Below are 20,566 nucleotides of genomic sequence, written 5' to 3'. Positions count from 1 at the left end.
ACATTCTCTTCTCTGTCATTGTAGACCGCAACTACCTCATTCCTTCAGTGCTTGGGTCCGAAAGGCTTCTCGTTTTGCGCCGTCCCAAAGTTCAAGTGAATTCGCCACCAATCATATTTCCACTCTCGCGCCAGGACTGGGGGAGGGGTTACATGACATGCATCTTGTGCTGCATTCACTTGCACTCGGACATTAGAGACTTTCTCTCATAAATGTCCGATGAGCCACAACTTTTCTTTCAAAACAAAGCTGGGGTGGCAAGGCTATTGTTTAGGGTGGCAGTTGCCACCCCATGCCACCCCGGTAGATCCGCCCCTGCCGCCAGTCAAATGACAGTGAATGTTTTCACCCAAAAAGGGGCATTGCCATGACATAGAGGGAAAGTACCCAGAAGGGTTTCTCTCATGCAAACAGCAAGAAGATAAAAGAATACAAACAACTGCAGAGGACGATTGCAGGTCAGGACTAACTTAATCAAATTAAGAAACACCACTGAAAAAGAAGCTAAGTGCTAATTGGCTACATTTGTTGATGTTGAAATGAAACACAGGCATCGCAGACAAACTGTGCTTTATATTAGACCTTTTATTAAACACAGTCTGGTGTCATACTACGAACACTGCTCACTTTAAAGACATGCCTACGTTTAGGAACTGTGTTTATGGCAGCCACCAATGAAAATACCTCCGCACAAAGTCAAATCAACTGTCTATAAATGTGTTCCGGACGCAGGTACTCGCCACTGAAAATGACAATAATACTACGATACAGCCGATGCAGGGAGAGACTTTATTTACCACAATAACTTGATCTAAACCGTATAGTATGATATCACTGTATGTGGCAACAACCAAAAAAGATATCCTAAGGAGACGAAACAAGGTGCAAGCTCACATTCTCCCTGACAGACCGCCCACCTCTATGTAATAATAATAATAATAATTTCAATTTATATAGCGCCTTTCACGAAACCCAAGGACGCTTTACAATGGGAAGTAACACAACAAAAAGTAATAATAATCATACAGATACATAGGCTGAAGAAAACAAAACAGGAACAGGTTGCTGGGTACTGTATATTAGTTGAGGCCAAAGGCCTGAGTGAACAGATGGTGTTTGAGGTGTTTTTTGAAGGTGTCCAGAGTGTCTGCATTCCTGATTGCACAGGGGAGAGAATTCCAGAGGGTGGGGGCTGCGACACTGAAGGCTCTGTTGCCAAATGTTTTCAGCTTGGAGCGCTGGATGGAGAGCAGCCCTTTGTCAGAGGACCGCAGGTGACGAGAGGGGGTGTAGGGCTGAAGGAGGTCAGAGATGTATGGAGGGGCTAGGGAGTGGAGAGATTTGTAAGTTAGCAGGAGGAGTTTGTACTGGATGCGTGACTTGACCGGGAGCCAGTGAAGGTGGATGAGGGTAGGGGTGATGTATGCGTCTAGCTAATAGAGGTTTCAGATAACTGGCTCGAAGGTAGGCAAGATCAATACACGGCAGTACAGTGCCTGTAGCTTATTACAGGCATAAATCAACCAATAAATGTACAACTGCGTACTGTGATTTAAAGCAACTGCATACACACTACACTGACATGCAACGTTGAGGCTCATTGATTTACAGCCACAGCTGCAGGGTGCACGGTAGTGAGTGTAGCAGCATGCAGTGCAAACTGCCAACATGCCTTTTCATTCTACAACTTGGGACACAGATGGAGGGTTTTTAGATCTTGTTGTTTCTTGTGTTTCAGGTTCGTACAAAACATATATGCATGTGTTGCCTCTACTGTGACATGTGTCCATGTTTTCATTTCCAAAAAGCTCTTTATTTGTCTCTTACTAAAGATAAGTAGTGAGTCAATACTTATTGACTCACTACAATCCCAGTAAGAGGTGCTTTTTTTCTCTTACAAAAAAAGCACCTCTTTTCCCTCTCTGTCTGAAACCAGAGCCCAATATAAGCCGGAGTGTTACACAGTGGTGTCACCATGTTATAGAAGTAAACAAAGGAGTCCATTGGAGGCGTTTCAGGCTGGGGGGGGGGGGGGGGGGGCGAGTGATTTGGGAGTTTAACCTTTGCAGACCATTGATATGCACAACACACTACAGGAAAGGGGACACCCCAAAAAACACAATAGGGCCTCTTTAAAACAAGTAAACACAGTGATAATAAGTGATAAGACGAATAATACAAAAACGAAATAAGTGATTGTCTCGTTAAAGAAAATGCTCTTGTCTTAAGAACAATATTAATAGAGGCTGAATGTAAGACGTGGTGAGAGATATTTCCTATAATAAATTATATTGATTTGTTTATGATATGCGTTAAGACTACACATAGGGTTTAGAGGACTGAGGAAATGATATAATCGACAAACTTAAAACCAAGATGGGAGTCTGAGTAGAAGCCTGCTGTGTGTTTGCCTGAAACCTGCAGACTGTTGAGTCACAGATCAGAGCTCCTCTGCTCAGATCCCCTCTGACAGCAGCAGAGCCCTGGAGGAGCATCACTGTGTAAACAGAGCACTGCAGTTCCCTCCTCCACCATCCCACTGCAGTGGCGCTGTGGAGCCACCATCTGCAGCGAGAGCCTCTGTGTTTACAGTGTGGGAGAGCGGGGGATGGGAGAGGAGAAGGGATTCTCTGTCTCTGCATTTCTTCCCTCTCTTTCTCTCCCCTTGTGACTGCTGCCAGTGGCAAACTGGCCTTTACAGCAGATCTCAAATCAGCTCAACCAGGAAGAAAGGGAGACGCACAAAAACACAGGACAATTAAACATATGCAGAAAATACTCTGTATTATTGTGACGTATTTGTTAAAAAACAACATGAATTCATAATGAGAGAGGGAGGTGCCATCCTTCACAATATGAAATCAATATCACTACGTCAATCATATTTGCTTGGTCATCAGCTGGCCTACATAATTCATTGACCCAAACACCGGCTAATGAAACATCCAATCAAAAGCTTCAGCTCACTCAGAGGTGTGAGGAAAACATAACACCTCATCAATATGCGGTAATGCGCTACCTGCTGTCGCAACACATTTCACTTTGTATCAATCAAGCGTTCTTCTTAGCAACTCATTAATAACATGCACAACTGATATGAACACATTAGGTGAGTGGACAAGGGAGCGCTTGTTTTTAACTGCCTTGTATACACCAAATGCAGGTTTATTAGGAAGACGGTCACTGAATACAAAATATCATAATGTATGTATCTGCTAAGCCTTATCATGGACACAATTCTGCAATAAAATGTGTATGACACTGCATCAGCTAAGTATTTTATGACAACATACTAAACTAACCTCCGTTAACACATTATGTATGTGCGGTAGTATGTGCATGGCCATTATTTTTCAAATAATATAAGTATGCACCAGACTGAAGAATATTTCATTATGTGTGTTAAATGGCAACCGGGAAAATAAAACCCTATTTTAAACCCTGAAGAGGAAACTGCCACACACTGCTGCGTCTCACTGCACCATGTGTGTTCTTGTGTCCCCCCCCCCTCTCTGTGATAATAATATCCTCTGTGTAGGTTTCATGTCCTTTGAAGACTGTGCTGCATCAATACGTAAGGAAGACCCAAGCTGTGGCTGCTGCTGCTCTCATTCTACTCCGCAGGTGGAGAAATGGGGCTCATTCCTATTTAAAGGATCTGCCTGAGACCGGATGGTGAGCCTATTCTAAGAAATGAGATGCAGGCAGAGGGAAGGGATGATTTAAGGCATTATTTCACAGTCTCTTACATTCAAAGAAACACATCTAATAGTCCTGGACCCCATTAACTCACACATACAAACTGTTGCCACAATCAGGCAAAAGACAACACAAATAGGAATAGAAACTCAATGTGGTTAACCGTAAGCTTGCAGCACCCAAGATCTGTGGGTGTAATCTTAGAAAAAAGTACTGCAAATGTGCAAAATATCAATCAAAACATAGACTCGTACTAGGAAAATGTGCATGTGGTGACAGCAACATTGTTACTCATTTAAGAAGGTGGTGTGTTTTTTTCTAATAATGATACAGGGGGTCTCTTTTCGGTACTATAAACTAGGGCTGCTCGATTATGGCAAAAATCATTATCTCGATTATTTGGGTCAATAATTGATATCACGATTATTAAAAACGATTATCCATTTACTTTGAAAACATCCATTTATTGAAAAAAAAAATGGAACAGTATGTTTTTAACAGTTGATTACTCTGAACTTTAAGTATAATTCAACTGAAAAACCAATACAAAAAATTAATAATAAAAAAATAATCGTTTTATTTCGATTACGTTGTTTTCGTAATCGCTGCAAGCCAAAATCGTAATTATACGATTAATTGAGCAGCCCTACTATAAAGCCTTTAGTGTCTCTAAAGGGAGCTTTGTGAAGTCTGAGAAATGTGCTCGGCTGATGTCACTCTGTCAGGCTTGATTGGTCCGTTTGTCATTTCCTATCGTGTACTTGTGTTGGTGTGGCAGAGGACTATCTAATAAAAGCAGTGCAACTCTTAGAAATCTGGTTCTTAGCCAGCACTTCTTTGAGGAAGTGAGGAAATATTGAAGTTTTTTGCTACTAATATCTCCAAACTCGTCTATACATCAATATACAATCATTACAAGTGTAACCATCTTGGAACAAGGCAATACTTTTGCTCCTGAGCACCTCTCATTGGTTACCGTCTGTTACAGGATGGAACATAGTTTAGAGACGAAAGGATTGTTTTACACGGAGCCAAGCTAATAGAGAGCACCAGAGAATAACCCACGTGTATCATGATTGCATTTTGGCCAATGTGTTTTGCCTCCTTTGCCCTCCACACGGACTAATGTCAGTACCAGCATGCAACCAACGCCTGCACAAACATGACTGGCCATAACACTCAGACCAGAAGGGGAATCAAAACACTTCTGACACTTAAATCCTTTCCCGTTGCCTACATATCCTGCATTCATAAACAGATATCTATATTGCATTACACATTTAAGCATTGTTGCTGAACTGTAAACCCCATTAAGTTGTGTTTTTATTCCACAGTGCAGTTGTGTGAGGCACAATGACAAGGGAGTTGTGTCTCCCCTCCCCCTCTCCATGGTTACTGCTCTCTTAGAGAGATTGCGTTGGCAGGCGTAGCTCTGCCTCACATGGCCTGTGTTGGGTCAGTGAGGCTGTCTGTCAGTGACAGATGGTAGCATGTAGGCAGTGCCAGCTAGCACTGCTTGATGAGCAGCTCAACCTGCTGTAGGCAGCAGGTCCATCAGCAGCGGTTATCTCACTGCGAGCAGACATCGCCCCAGTCACAAGTCCAATCACTTAAAGAATCTCTTTACAAGGTGAAGTCTGCTGCATGAATCAGGAACATGGTTATTGGTTGCTTTGCAATTCAAATAGTGGGACTGGATATCACACGAAATACAGCAGAACAGATGCAGGTGGAGCTGCAATACCAAGTAAAAGCATCATGTTACAGGGGTACACGAGGTAACATCAAGATGTTTGCTAAATAGAGCATTGTTTCTTTGGTCAAACGGCCGAGTCAGTCAAAAAGACCCAAAACAACCGCCTCACTGCAATTATAATGTACCTGTCATTTCTCTATAAGCCCTCTGTGAGCTATCTGAATATTATTGACAAATTGCTAGGCAATGGGGCAGGATGTTGGTGTTGCATGTGTTCTGGTTTCTGTCCGAATTGGCCAATCAGGTTTGAGCGGGCTTTAGTCGACAAAACACAAAAACGGGTGAATCGCATTGCCTGAAATGTAATCACAGAATTAGCGATGTTAATAATAAACAGTTTGATTGATTCAAAGACGTATAAATGGTTTCCACAAATGGAAAATGCAATGCAAGAAACTACAGAGAGGTTCATATTTAGCCTATGCTATCAACATGTTTATTGAAACATTCGGCTTGGCTGACGAAACTGTTCATTGCAGCATGACAATAATGACATTAACAGCCTAAGAATCAGTTGAACAAGGTCATTATACTTCATGACACTTATCCTAATGTGTCAGACTTGACATGTTTTAGGTGATTTGTGATCGATATACAAGAGTTACATCTCATATCACCCAACAGAGGCTAATGAATTGATTCCATACAAAGTCTCAACTCGTTGAAGACGTCCCAGATTAAGGCCTTGTTGCAGTTGTTGAGAGTGGTTTTATTGTAGTAAGCTCGTAATCCACATAGCCTCTAAGAACCCGATGAGCTTCTATTTCCTGTTGCCAGTGCCACAGACAGGTTGAGCCGATGTATTGACAGCTGGACGTATTAGGTGACTTATTGAGCGAGGCTGGAGTCTGGGGTTAGAATAAGGTGTGGTGTACTCTAGGGCTGCTCGATTATGGCAAAAATCATAATCTCGATTATTTGGGTCAACAATTGTAATTGTGATCGTTAAATGCGATTATTCATTGACTTTGAAAACCTCCATTTATTGGAGAAAAAAAACAGTTGATTACCCTGAACTTTAAGTATGATTCAACTGAAAAACCAAAAAGAAATCTCTCTAAAGAATGGGCTAGAAAAGGGTGGTGGGGACTACTCAGGGTTATTAAGTTAACCAATGTAGCTGGAAAGCTAACTGCTAACTTGCTAGAAAAATGCTAGCCTTAGTTAGTCGCTATATATCTCGTTCTTTGTGCTGTGCCGTGTACTCTGTTCTAGGGCTGCGCAATCATAATCGTAATTTGTCATAAAGTTTTCTTTACCTGGTTTTAAAAGCTGCATTAAAATAAAGTAACGTCATTTGAATAACTCAAAAGGATGGTATAGTTCTGCTCTATCATTTGCCTTCGTCTCACCCACAGCCTTCAGAACCTGATACATATGGTTATTTATTACACATTAAGGAATGCATTTCAAAGTACAGCCTGACAGTAAGTGTTTGCCATATTTCTGGAAATCTGAAATGTAGATAAATGAAAATGGAGCCATAGAAAATGGTAACGCGTGCTTTGTTACTCATGTCTGGTCTATATTTAAATATCTTCACTTTGTTCCTCTGATTCTTCTGCTCTCTGGACTGAAGAGGCTTCGAGCATCAGGGTTAAGCAGGGACCAATGTTACGCTTTCTTTTGGACACACTAGAGAGATGTCTCAAATATTTGTGATGTGTTTTCCGAATGGGGGCTACAAAGGAAGAGGTGTAGCATACACGCTGAAGTGAATCAATACTGTGGGCTGAATCGTTTTCAAACAAACACTTCTTTCTTCTCTATTTTCCACACATCAACATGAATCAAAAACAAAAGCCATCCTAAAATCAGGCAACATGTTTCTAAAGATTCCTGCATTTCAAGAGAAATGTGATACTCTGCAACCAGCAGGAAAGTGTAGTCATTTGTGTCATTTTGTCTTGCTCCCAAGGTCATGAAAGTATTTAACATGTGTAAGATAATAGAATGAGTCAGTGTGAGTTGTTGAGGGGGAAAGGTTTCTGCAGGGCACAAACAAACTGGTTGGTTGTTTATCTTTCATTCCTACCCTAAAGACCTCGGATTTAAATTCCGTTTGAAGATACTGCAAAAGAAAGCAAGCAAGCTGACTACGTTTCATTCACAGAACAATAACACACGAACAACTATTTAGAATAGAATCACACACCAACAGACCCTTTGACATCACTCGTTCCCCAGATTATCACAAATGATCATTCATTCTTGTGAAACCAGAATTCTTTAGAATGTTATCAAAAGTGCACCGTGATTGATTGACATATCAAAACTGCATTTGTAAAAGGCAACTTGTTTTTCAGAATATCATACTTAATAATGTATTGTGGCCAGGGTTGGGTTGTAACGGAATACATGTAACGGCGTTACGTAATCAGAATACAAAAATCAAGTAACTGTATTCAGCTCGCGTTACATTTGAAAAACGAGTAATCTGATTACAGTTACTTTCGTAAACCTGAAGTGAATACATGTTGGATTACTTATTGGAATTATTGGTGGAAAGATTTCCTCTCAATATTTAATATGCATTAATAAAGGTACAGCCGAATCATCACAGCGCACAAAAACATTACCGCCGCAGATGGACCAAAAAAGTGTTTGAAAAAAAATCGCGGGTCCGCTCAGTGAAACAATAACAGCGAAACATGGAGGAACAAAAGTCTGCGTTTAAATCGCGTGTGTGTGGTTAAAACACATCAGCCTGCGGTTGCTCTTTAGCCTTTCTAATGATTATTTCTGAAGGTATACCAGGGTTTCCCACACATAGAATATACCTGGGCGGGCCGCCCAGGTATATTAACGGCCGCCCAAGTATATTTCGCGACCCATTTTTTTTTTTTTTTTTTTTTTTTCTAAGTTTTTTTTGTATTTTTTTTTTTGTATTCGTCCGTGACCACGACGCCATCTGCGATCGATTAACTTGTGGACAATGATCCCTCGCTCCCTTGCTCTGATCTCGCCTCCTTCTGGCCTGTTAAGTGGCCTGCCTCACACAGGGTGACTGGCTGTCCACATGATGTGGCCTGCCGACATGGCCACTGTCATACAGATCATAAATCAAAGCCCTTGATTGGTCTCTGTGTGTCATTCAAGCTCAGGATAACCTCAGCTCAGGTGAGGTAAAGCACTCTCTGAGTGTTTAGATAGTTAACTTAGTTTAAGTTCTCAGTGGGTCTCAAACGGTGTGGTCACCATTTATGTAAACTAGGGATGTGCATCTCCATCACTGAGGCCGATGCGATGCGCATCTCGATACGTTGCCACGATACGATACATTAACGATACATTTGAAACACCAGGCGATGCGATACGATACGATTCACCCCTGTTGCGATACAGTTCGATACGATTTGATTCAACATTATGCGATTCGGTGCGATACGATTCAACACGATGCAAAAATAATACTTCAATATGGTATGACAGAGGATTTTTGTTTTATTCCTTATATGCAGCAAATCATACATTAACAAAAAAGTGCTTTATATATTTGGTACTGCACATCCCATCATGCCGTTTATTTTTTTGCCTTTAAAAGCTCTCCAGAGTACAATTCTATAACACCTCACAGTTAAACAATTTAAGGATGCATTGCTCATGATTAACAATGTGCAAATAACAGCTACCATAGTGCAATGCCCATACAGCTGCTGCCTGATGTGCTTAACACTCATTCATAGGCTAACTCACCAGTGAGCAGAAAGCAGTGGGTTCTATATGAACAATAAAGAAAATAACCTTTCACAAACAGGTATTTCATAACTGCTTACAGTAAGGAAGACATTTAAACTATTATTGGCCGTCACAGGCTGCTGTAAACTAAACACCACTCTCTCTGACAGAACACCTCACTGAGTGATTTAACTCATATGTCTAACTTTCAGGTTTCTCTTTTCAGCCGCAGACCCCATGTGCGTCTTTATGTGCGTCGCTAAGTTCCTCGTACTACTTGTGTACTTTAAAGCGGCTCGGCATCGTTAACAATTTGCGAGCGATTTTTCAAGTTGACCGTCTGTGCCGTGCACATATACCATCAGGACGTTACTGATGGGGTGCGGCTGCGGAGTGATACTGTGTGTATACAAGCCCGCATCTAGGACGGATCTATGTATCATGGCTGTAGACCTGTTAAGTAATAAAGATACCTCATACAAAGGTCTACGGATACCTTATTACTCTCCATGACCTGCGGTCAACTATATAGCATAAAGGACTATTACACCGTCTTTCTTGAACAATCCGAAGTGTTGCCAAACGTTTGATATGTAGGTATTTTTCAGTGCGCTGTGTTTCTCTTTCTCCTCAACTTCCGTGTGTGTTGATAACTGAGACTCTCGGCCTCCGTAGTGGCGAAGCAAATATCAAAGATCGTCTCTGCTGAGCGTTGACAAGATGAGGGGATTTTATATGAATGAATCGGTTTTTTACCGATGCAAAGACGCTACGCCATCGATGCATTGCGAGTTCAACCCGGTTCAACCCAAACTGTAGCCGATGTGCACTCTTTCAACCGGTGCACTCGCATCTTGAACGTTTATGCCGGTGCACCGATGCGAATCGGTGAATCTTAACATCTCTAATGTAAACACATATTTCCATTTGAGAGGGTAGTGATTGGTCTAATGGATAGTGAGGTGGGCTGAAGATCGGAAGGCTGTGAGTTCAAATCCCGCCAAGAACACCACCACTAGTGTGCCCTTGAGTGCCATCTTTACGCAAAATGGTTATACAAAATGATTATACAAAATTAAAACTTTTTTTTTTTTTTTGCGCCCGTTCTAAGCCATGTCCTCACTCCTCACATCCCAAGCTGCATCCCCAAAGAGTTTATTATGTTGTTACATCGTTTCAGATGTTATGTTTCAGTTGTGCTCTTGATAAGCCATTAAAACAGTAAAACACGTTCAGTTTCCTTTTGCTTTTTGTGTCTCCTGTTCACCAAAACATACCCATCTGTGATGGAAAAAGAAAGTCATCCAAAAGTAATCTAAAAGTAATCTGATTACGTTACTTTTTTAAGACACGTAACTGTAACTGTATTCGGATTACTTTCAGAGCCATGTCATCAGTAATCAGTAACTGATTACATTTACAAAGTAACCCTCCCAACCCTGATTGTGGCTGTGCAGAGATCAAGCCTACAAATCCAGATTCTGCATATTACCATACAGAAAATCGTTGGTACAAAAACATTTCATCATGATCATTTAGAAATATTTTTCAATGAAAATGAGAATAAAGATGCTTAAATGGTCTATCAAATAGTCATAGTATCAGAAAGATGACCGCAATGAAAAATGACTCCAAATAGTTCAGTATTCACTTCCCGTGCTTTACGCAGACATTACTTCATTCTTAGTTTCTCTTCTGTTATGAAAGTGAGAACTAGTGCTTATAGGCTATGCATGTGAAGTACACACTGGGTGACTGAGAACACAGCGCTGACTTAAAGCATCATGAATGAAATAAACAAAGCAGAGCTGAGACTCTACAGTGAGGAGAACAAAGCCTTCCATATGGCTGACGTTAACAAAGCCTGCTGCCAAATGGGGGGGAGCAGCAGCGTCAGTGTCACAGAAAAACATCTTGCTTCAACCAGAAAACCAAGTGAGCAATGTCACTAAGTCAGGCAGAAAGACCTTGGCTGTCCAAGTGTAAATAAACATGAGCATCGCCATGGAGACTGGTAGCTTCTGTGGGGGCTTTCCTGCATTGTACACTGAACTACTGTGCAGAGTTCACAGGAAGTCTGCTGGATCCTTTAACGGTTGAAAACAGGAAGTGTGCACTGCTCTTCTAATGAGAATCAAACTGCGGCTTTCAAACTTTCTCCCAATCATGGACGGGTACAAAAGCAAAAAATAAACTTCAAACATGTTTATAGGGAGAGAATGGGGATACAGGAAGCAACGGGGTTAATGGGAAATGTGGTTCGAATGGCACCAACAATGACGCTTTTGTGTTAAAGAGACTCTAACCTTGATCTGAACCAACTGTGTGGCGTATTCTAGCAATTAGCCAGGTGCAGTCTACGTACTGGGATCAACAGCTGCTAGCAGCTAACAGGGAATACATGTGTCTGACTGGAGAAGCAGTAGAGAACCATGTTCCTTTTTACATCCTTGTGCGTGATAATACACATAATATGCACGACATTTCCTTTTTAAATTTGAATCGCAATGTCAACTTGTGTGATAAAAACATGGCAGAAGACTGAAAGCAACAGAAAAGCAGAGCTAAGCATATAACAATACCTGCTAACCAGCTACGTGCAGTCAGGGGAGACAGAGCCTCACCTGTCATACTCCAATGTAACGGAAAAACAACTAAAGAAAAACTAAATAGTAATAATAATAACATGTCTCCACTGATCTGTGTTGTAAATGTGATTTCTGTATGATTCCAATCGCTTTTTATAGTCAAAATCAGCAAATTGGCCGAGCTCCGCTACAACTACGGGTAGCGATGAGAAGTGAGCCAGGGACGAGCTCTGCCTCACGTAAGCCCACAGTAACTGGCTGGAGCGCGGGCACTAATGTAGCACGAGCACTTATTTTGTGAGCGCGCTCAAGCCAGTTACTGTGTGGTGAGGTGAGGCACAGATGAGCTCTGGCTCACCTCAGAATGCGTCACCCCACAGAAACTGTCTGGAAAGCGGGCCCTAAGCGCATGCCTGCACCATCTCACTGTATGTCACCAATGTAATGTTTGTAGATCCCTTTATTACATTTATCCTCGCCATCCATAGTCTCTAAATAACTTATTTCACGTATATATGATATTTAAGCTCGCTGGTCTCATCATACAACGGCAATGAAAAAAGCACCAGGAGAGGCAGCCATAACCTCTGCCGCACTGAAGGGGGCGCAAGTGAGCCCACAGGTTCTTGTTGCTACTGTTAATCTACGCAGAGACGGTAGCAAACAACAAACTAGACTTTTGAAACTAGAGGAAGATAAGGAGGACTTTTACAAAAAAGTATTAGAGATTGTTGTCCAGAAGGAGAGCATGGACTTCATCTTCAAGTGAAGGTAAGACCACAATTGTAATGAACATGGGATCTTACTAAGAAAGAACAATCCAATATTTAGATTTTGGGTATCCTTTTGTTGAACAGTCTGTTTAAAATGAATCGAAGCATCAGACTAAAAAAGCTTTTGAAAATAACCGAATATTTCGATAAAAGTCAAAATATAATATTTGTAAATCTGACTCTGAAAGAGTCAGTGCCTCACCAGCCATGAACTTCACCGCACGTCACTGCTGCTAACGTATCACTAGTATGTATAATGTACGTTATTGCAATATTCAACGTTATTGTATATATACCTCAAAACAAACCACGCCAACATTAAAACAACAACTTTACCAACTCAACTATCAATATGGATCATAGCAAATCTACCACAGGTGTGAAAACGTGCTTCTTTTCGTCTTCTGCTCTTAGTAAAACATCAGTACTGAAATGCATTGTATGTCGATGTTTTCAACATCCTGAGAACCACCCATGTGCATTCTTTTGAATACCCAGCATGACATCATATCTGCAATACCAAATATTCATGTATAGGTTTTTCTTGATGTATACATGGTATAAGCTAAAAGGAAACCTTGTGTAAGCCACCGACTGCCCAGGACATCAAAGAAGCACCTCGTAAATAACATAACAATCGCAATTTAAAACTCTAATGTAATCTTACTTTCTGCATATTTATTCACCCGATCTTCTGCTCTCTGGACTGAAGAGGCTTCGAGCATCAGGGTTAAGCAGGGACAAATGTTACGCTTTCTTTTGGACACACTAGAGAGACATTTCTAAAATACGTGTGTGGTGTGTTTTCCAAATGGGGGCACACACTGGAAGAGGAGCAGCATACACGCTGAAGTGAACCAATACTGTGGGCTGAATCGTTTTATAACAAAGACTTCTTTCTTCTCTATTTTCCCCCAAACACGCAAATAAAACAAAAACCATCAATAAATCAAGCAACATGTTTCAAAAGATTCTGGCACTTAAGGAGTAATGTGTGACAAAGTAACAAAGAAGCACCTCGCAAATAACATAACAAAGGACATTTTTCAAAAGTCTAATGTCATCTAGATAGATAGAGACAGATTTAAGGGACATATCAGAATTGTTTCTAAGAGCGAACAACAAACTTAAGAAACAAACATCAAGCTAACTGTGAATAGGCAGGTTTATATGTGACAGAGGGATCACTCACCACAGTAGTAGGTCTGTATGCCCCACCAGTATGTTCAGTCAGGGCCTTGTACCATGGGCTCAGAACCTGCAGCAACAAGAGAGTGGACCGTTAGAGGCTTGATAGGATGAGAGACATTCAAACTATGTTGGTTAACACGTGGGACATCTGTTGCATACTAATGTCCGAGGTCATGTTTCCAAAACCCATGTTTCAGGGTTTCTGTGCAATGTGACTGTACAAGACCTGTAAATTAAAAGAATATTCAAAACAGTAAAGCTTTCTGCTGATCTCTAAATGCAAGTGGATGCTATGGAGCATCGTCATACACTTTTAAAAATATATCATTTGGCTTTTTCCACCAAAATCCAGACCTTTTTTCTGCCAGAACATTTTTCAATTGAGAAAATATGTGCATGAATAAAACATGTGTACAAAGCAGATCTTCATTGATAGTTTTTGATGATAATGTGTTAATACAAGTAACAATATTGCAGCAAAAGGCATGGAAGATGAGGGCTGTGATAGGGGAACCATGTGGAAACAATGCAGATTATAAAGTCTTAAAAAATAAGCTTTGGAAAAGAGGAAGAAAATGAAAAATGATTTATTGTGAGACACGCTAAACAGGCTGATTTCAATGCATGTGTCACTTACTTGGGTGACTTGGGGGCTTAGAGATACTTCTGAACCTAACTCATCAAAATGTAATATAATCTCCATGCAGCGTCAGCCAGCAGTACATGGGGACTGAATGGTCTAACCATGTGACTGACACTCATTGAGAAACGTGAACAATGGTTCACCTCTTCAGTGTGAGGACAGACGGAGACCACAGCAAACTATTAAACCATGATCACTGTGGACATTCACAGCAGATGGCCTTGTGTAATGTAAAGCAATACGCTGCAAAAACCTTGCAATCAACACTGACTTTGTGAAGCCTATAATGTCCTATTTTTGGTTATACTGCGATTCAATTCTGTGGTGATTATTAAGGCTGCATACTGAGGCGGTGTTAGAGTGGTGATTGCATAATGCTGAGAAGTGCTATTTCCTGACCTTGATTCCTTGTACTCGTCCTTTCAGCTGCTCCCCTCTCTAACAGTCCTAGTGCACTGATAATGTTCCCACAAAGAGAACAGGAGTAGTTGGGTGTGGCCAGAGTGTTTATGGTTGCAGAGGGCTTGCTGGAGAACACGTCAGTGGCATGACAGGAATGAGGCTTGTAAGCAGATAATAATAATAATAATAACTTGGATTTCTATAGCGCCTTTCATAATACCCAAGGTCGCTTTACAAGGAAGAACAGGAGTATAAACAAACATAACAAACATAACATAACAAAAGGCAGTCAGACAAAACAACAAATAGATTTGGGGCCGAAGTCCTTGGCAGACAGATGGGACTTGAGGGCCCTTTTGAAGGCGTCAAGTGTGGGGATGTTGTGTTTGTGGATCTCCGCAGGGAGAGCGTTCCAGGGAGTGGGGGCTGCCATACTGAAGGCTCTATCCCCGAAGGTTCACAGGTTGGTGCGGGGGGCCAGAGTCTGAAGACCGCAGGCTCCGGGGTAGGGCATGTGGGAAGAACAGCGAGCCAGCTAGCAGCTAGCACCATTAGCCTGGTAGAAACCGGACCTCGAACCTCAGCAGCGGTGATGGAAAACCCCCCACTTGATTTGACGTGAAATATGAAAAACATGTGTTTCCTTTATCTGCCTTGACCAGTAACCACTCGAGCAGGGAAAGATGTGACATAGTACACAGCGCCACCCAGGAGCTGAGAGTGGGCGAGCTGTACGCATGTGTAAAGATGATCGGGATGTGGATATATGTTGGATGACTGCTCCATTCCGTTTCCTTTTATCTTGGCAGAGAGAAATGTTTGTGACGACGCAATGTTTGGATTAAAGTGCGGATTGAACGATCAAAAGAATTGATAAAATGTTAGAGCCATTTTCTGTGTTGACAATGAGTGTATTATTTTCTTATTAATTTAGATCTTAATATATTCTTTCCATTTATGTATTAGTACCGAATTAAATATTCGGAGAAAATACCTTGATTAACTGCGAGCCACACCTGTGATATAAGGAAGGGGTGGGACTGAGCGTGAGGAGGAAATTGTCTCCAGCAATGAACGGGGAATCGGAACAGTCTTTGAACTCACGTTACACTGATCATTTTGTCTGTTTAAATATATGGAAGTAAATCAATCGGCCGAGGAAGGCAAAGAAATCAGCGCCTACAGAGCTTTATTTGGATGGTTTTTAACGTGTGAGTCAAGAAGCGGATCCCTGTTGACGTGGCACAGTTTTTAGATATCCCACAAGAATGGGCCACGACATAGTCAAAGACTCCGGACCGCTGGAATAACTGAGGTTAAAGACGCATCGCTGACTGGAATCCCAGTTTTTGAGATTTGTGAATGGAAGAAGGATACTCCGTGGACAGAGCGTAAGGATAGCGCAACGATCAGCTGTTGAGCCATGTGGAGGGCCGCGAGTAAACAAAGGACGGATCAAGAACAGTGAGTAAATGGACAATGCTGAAATGGCCATACTTGCATTTGAACCAAGGAAACACTTTGCACAGGACATTAACCTCCTTGAAAAAAGGAAATGCTGCCAAAAAGACAGCCCTATATTAAAAATGGACCCAATCCTTGATCAAAGTATACTGGGAGTTGGGGGGAGGATTAACAGATCAGCTATGCCAGTAAATGCTAAGAATCCCATAATCCTGCCCAAAAAAATCCCACATATCAGAAATCATTCTAAGACAACAAGCCACATTGCTAAAACATCACTTCACAGCCAACCCAGAGCTCAAATACCTGCACTTGCATTAGACCCCTCTGAACCAGCTCCACTGTTGAGCCCGAGAACATCAGAGCCACCAAGGAGTGAAAGTTCTGAGGAATCAGACTCTAGTAGTCATAGTAAAGATTTGGTAACTGTGATCCAGAGGCAAAATGATATTGCAGATTTACTAAATGTTACATCAGAAACAATCCTCACTTCCCTCCAGACAAATATCTGTATGTGATGGTGACCCTTTAAGTTTCCAAACATTCATGCAAGCATTTAAAATATGGCATTGAGAATAAAACTAGTTGTGATGATGATAGACTTTATTACCTTGAACAATACACTAGTGGCCAACCAAGGGAACTGGTGAGGAGCTGCTTTCACATGGAACCAGAGAGAGGTTATGCTGAGGCACGAAGACTTCTGAAAGCTCACTTTGGAGATGGATTGAAAATTGCAAATGACCAAATGGAGAAAGCTCTCAAATGGAGCATGATTAAACCTGATGATGGGAAAGCATTACATGCCTATGCCCTTTACCTGAGAGGATGCTGCAATGCTATGAAGGAACTAAAAAGCATGGAAGAACTGGATCTTGCATCTACTTTAAAACTCATTGTGTCAAAACTGCCATACAAGCTGAAGGAAAAGTGGAGAAATACAGCATTCGAGCTTCTGGAACGAAACCAAAGAAGGGCCACATTTTCTGATCTTGTTATGTTTATAGAGAAGCAAGCCAGCATTCTGCAAGATCCGCTCTTTGGTAATATTCATGATGTTATGCCATCCCAGAGAGCCATCCCAAAAGCTACTACATCCTACTCCAAACAGCAAATCAACCAACGAGGTAAAAGTAGTAGCTTTGCCATGGCAATAGAAACGAGGAACTGTAACACTGCAAGTCCAAAAAGCTGTTAACGACCTGAAAGCCTGGTTACAAATAGGTGGGATGGTAATTGTTGCATTTGCAAGAAAGGCAAGCACTCGCTGAATGAATGTGAAATGTTAAAGCTGCAACCACGTGATGTAAAGGTGCAACTATTGAAGGAACAATGCATATGCCTGATGTCTAACCAGGGGACACGTGAGCAAAGCGTGTAGGAAAAGGAGTACATGCCTACACTGCCAAGGAAGGCACCCTAGCATTCTACACATTGATAAACCAACAGAGAATGAAAACGACCACATGACTAATTGGACTAAACGATCAGTCAGTGGAACTCCTGTCGTTCTGGATAAAGAAGAGGACATCGGGGCTGGAAAAGATTGCAAATAGAAGTTTCCAAAGGCAGCAAAACTATACATATGCCTTTCTTGATCCTGGCAGCACATCAACCTTTTGCACAGAACATCTGATGCGACGGCTGAATACAACAGGGCGGAAGAATACAATTCTCCTGCAAACAATGGGTCAAAAGAAACCAGTGGATAGGAGCCATCCCAAAAGCTACTACATCCTACTCCAAACAGCAAATCAACCAACTAATCCTGTTATGCCACCTGGACTCTTCGTGAAGGAGGACCTGTACTCAAGAAGAAAATGGAGACATGAACAATATCTGGCTGATCTTTTCCGGAAGAGATGGGTCAGAGAATATCTTCCAACAATGCAACAGCGAAATAAATGGAATAAGATCAGAAGGAACTTTCTTCCTGGAGATCTCGTTGTTCTTGTGGACGATTCGGCTCCCAGAAACTCCTGGGTGGTAGGACGGATTCTGAAGACACTGCCAGGAAGTAAAGGGCTTGTCCGAAGTGTTCTAGTTAAAACAAAAACTAGTGTTTTACAGAGGCCTGTCAACAAACTCTGTTTGCTCCTGGAAGCTGGAGATTAAGTGGACTACTACTACTGGCTGTAGCTAGAAAAATCGATTTTTAATTTGTTTTTTTATGAACTCAAGATGAATCTCATCTATGAACTCTGACAAGAAGAAAATGAATATATTTGTTTTGAATATTGACTCTATTTATTATTTGTTGTAATTGCTATATTCTATGCGGGGCTTCGCGTCAGGCTCCTGATCAGCCTGTCTGTGTTCTTTTCCCCATAATGACCGCGACGCTCCACATTCTCCCTTACATATGATTATATAGAGTCATTATTCATTTGTTTTAAAGCAGGAGGCGCAAACGCTTGCCTCGGGGAGGGAGAAAAAGAGCCACAGCGGAGAATAAACAGAAGGGCAACCATAGCAACCATGCAAGTGAAGTCTTCTTCGCTGCTTTTGTGGCAGACTACAGCGCCACTTACAGGCCTGGCATATGTACTACAGCGTCTCCAGCGCTTTCAAGCAGCAATGGCCGGCCGTGGCCCAACCCCACATTCCCCTGATAGGTGGAGAATTGACCAATAGCTGTAGCACCACCGCCCTGACGTCAGGACAGTGTTCAAATCTGGATCAGTCTGTATCAGATCCATTGCAGCCCCTTTTTTAGAGATTTGGGTATGGAGGAGAATAGAGAGGGTTGTGTTTTCTGACACTTGGTGAGTTCCCTGGAACACCGAGGACACATATTCATGTATAAAAGACGTACAAAAGTGCATTTAGCATGATAGGTCCCCTTTAATATAATGGCGCATTTCCACTACAGCACGGTTTAAGCGTGCCGTGGCGTGCCGTGCGTGTAGGGGGGGAGGCGGTCTGTGTGTACCAAAAAGTTAAAATTCAGCACAAACTAGTATCCAATTATGATGCCATACCCAGAGCAAAATGTTTTACAATCCAACACATTTTCAGAAATGACCTCAGCTGTATCCTTTACAGCCCGAGTCAATAGAGATCAATTAAAAAATGTATTGATAATCTCACAGACTGACACTAAAGATCAGCCTGTAGTTATCTTGGCTGTAAAAGTCAATATTCAGGCACCATTTTAGATTTAGATGGTCAACTGAAATATTATTTACTTGATTTGTAATGCATGTTCTATCTGGCCCAGAGGTATTTAGTATACGTCCTAAATTGTATTGTCTAAAGAATTTATATTGTATTGTATCTTGATGAAACGTGTGGTTTACACACCATGGCATATCAGGACAATAGATGGTTAGGAAACATACTGATGGTGACTACACTGCCAACTATTTATATAACTGTCACTACCACACGTACTGTAATTGTCATGGTGCACAGTGAACACAGCCCAAAGCTGCTCTCTGTATTAGCAGTGGCACATGGCTTTGCCACAGGGCTGTGTGTGTTTCTGTTCAAACAGTGGCAGAACGAACCCAGTCTGTGGAGCTGTAGCTGCTGCGGCTAAACCCTGGGAACTGTGCGGTGTTAAGCAAGTGACAACATAGGCATTGTAGGATCTCACGTAGTTTGAAATAATAAATCCAAAGGCCATTTCCCAAACACAATCACAGAAGAAACAGCTGTAAGCAAATTAAAACGTTTCTTTGAGCTGTTGCTAACAACAATATTCTAATTCGATCCCCAGCCCCTAAAGTAGAAGTGCCCTTAGGCAAGGTACTAAATCCCAAGTTGCTCCTAAAGGCAAAACCTATTGTGTGAATGTGTGTGTAAATGTTTATCAGGCTTAATGACCAGTTGGCACCTTGTATGGCTCCAGTGTACGAATGTGTTGCGGCTTTCACACCAGCGCTTTTCCCTTTCTAGCTCCGAGCTAGAGCTTTTCTGGTTCAGCTCCGGTTTCCCTTTTCTGCTCCCGCTCTGTTCACACCGCCCAGAGCCCGACTGGTGCTGCCGCTGCTGCGTCATGACGTCACCGTTTACATCGCTGATTTGCTCCCCAACGGCATTACGGCGCTCACAACAACAACAACAACTGCGTCGGGTCGATGATCGTGTTGCTTTTAATCACACGAAGCCAGATTAAATAACGACTTCTCCAACCTTATGCTTTTCTCCAGAGTGCCGTGGTTCATTGTTTATTAATGTGTTTCTGCGGCATTTACCGACCGCTGCAGTGTTGGCTGCTCTTCCACGGGAGTTTATTCTCCCGCTAGCTCCCGGTTAGCTCACACTGCTGCGGCCGCTCTAAAGTATTCACTGTCCGACTCACACAAGCAGCTGATACATATCCCCAGTTCCCCTTAGCCTAAGTGAATGTGTGTCAGTCTGAATTGAC

At 41.9% G+C, this 20,566-nt stretch overlaps 1 protein-coding gene across 2 annotated transcripts in view; it reads right to left on the bottom strand.

Moving 5' to 3' along the window:
- LOC117545965 (F-box-like/WD repeat-containing protein TBL1XR1) overlaps positions 1-20,566 on the bottom strand; it is a 74,276-nt gene that overhangs the window by 20,578 nt on the left and 33,132 nt on the right. For both annotated transcript variants that reach the window (XM_034216014.1, XM_034216016.1), the window contains exon 2: positions 13,687-13,752. The gene's annotated coding sequence lies outside the window, so the exon portion shown is untranslated. The remainder of the gene's footprint in view (positions 1-13,686; positions 13,753-20,566) is intronic.

Source organism: Gymnodraco acuticeps, unplaced genomic scaffold, assembly GCF_902827175.1.
Source record: "Gymnodraco acuticeps unplaced genomic scaffold, fGymAcu1.1, whole genome shotgun sequence".
NCBI lineage: Eukaryota > Metazoa > Chordata > Actinopteri > Perciformes > Bathydraconidae > Gymnodraco > Gymnodraco acuticeps.
This window is presented reverse-complemented; position numbering and strand designations above follow the sequence as displayed.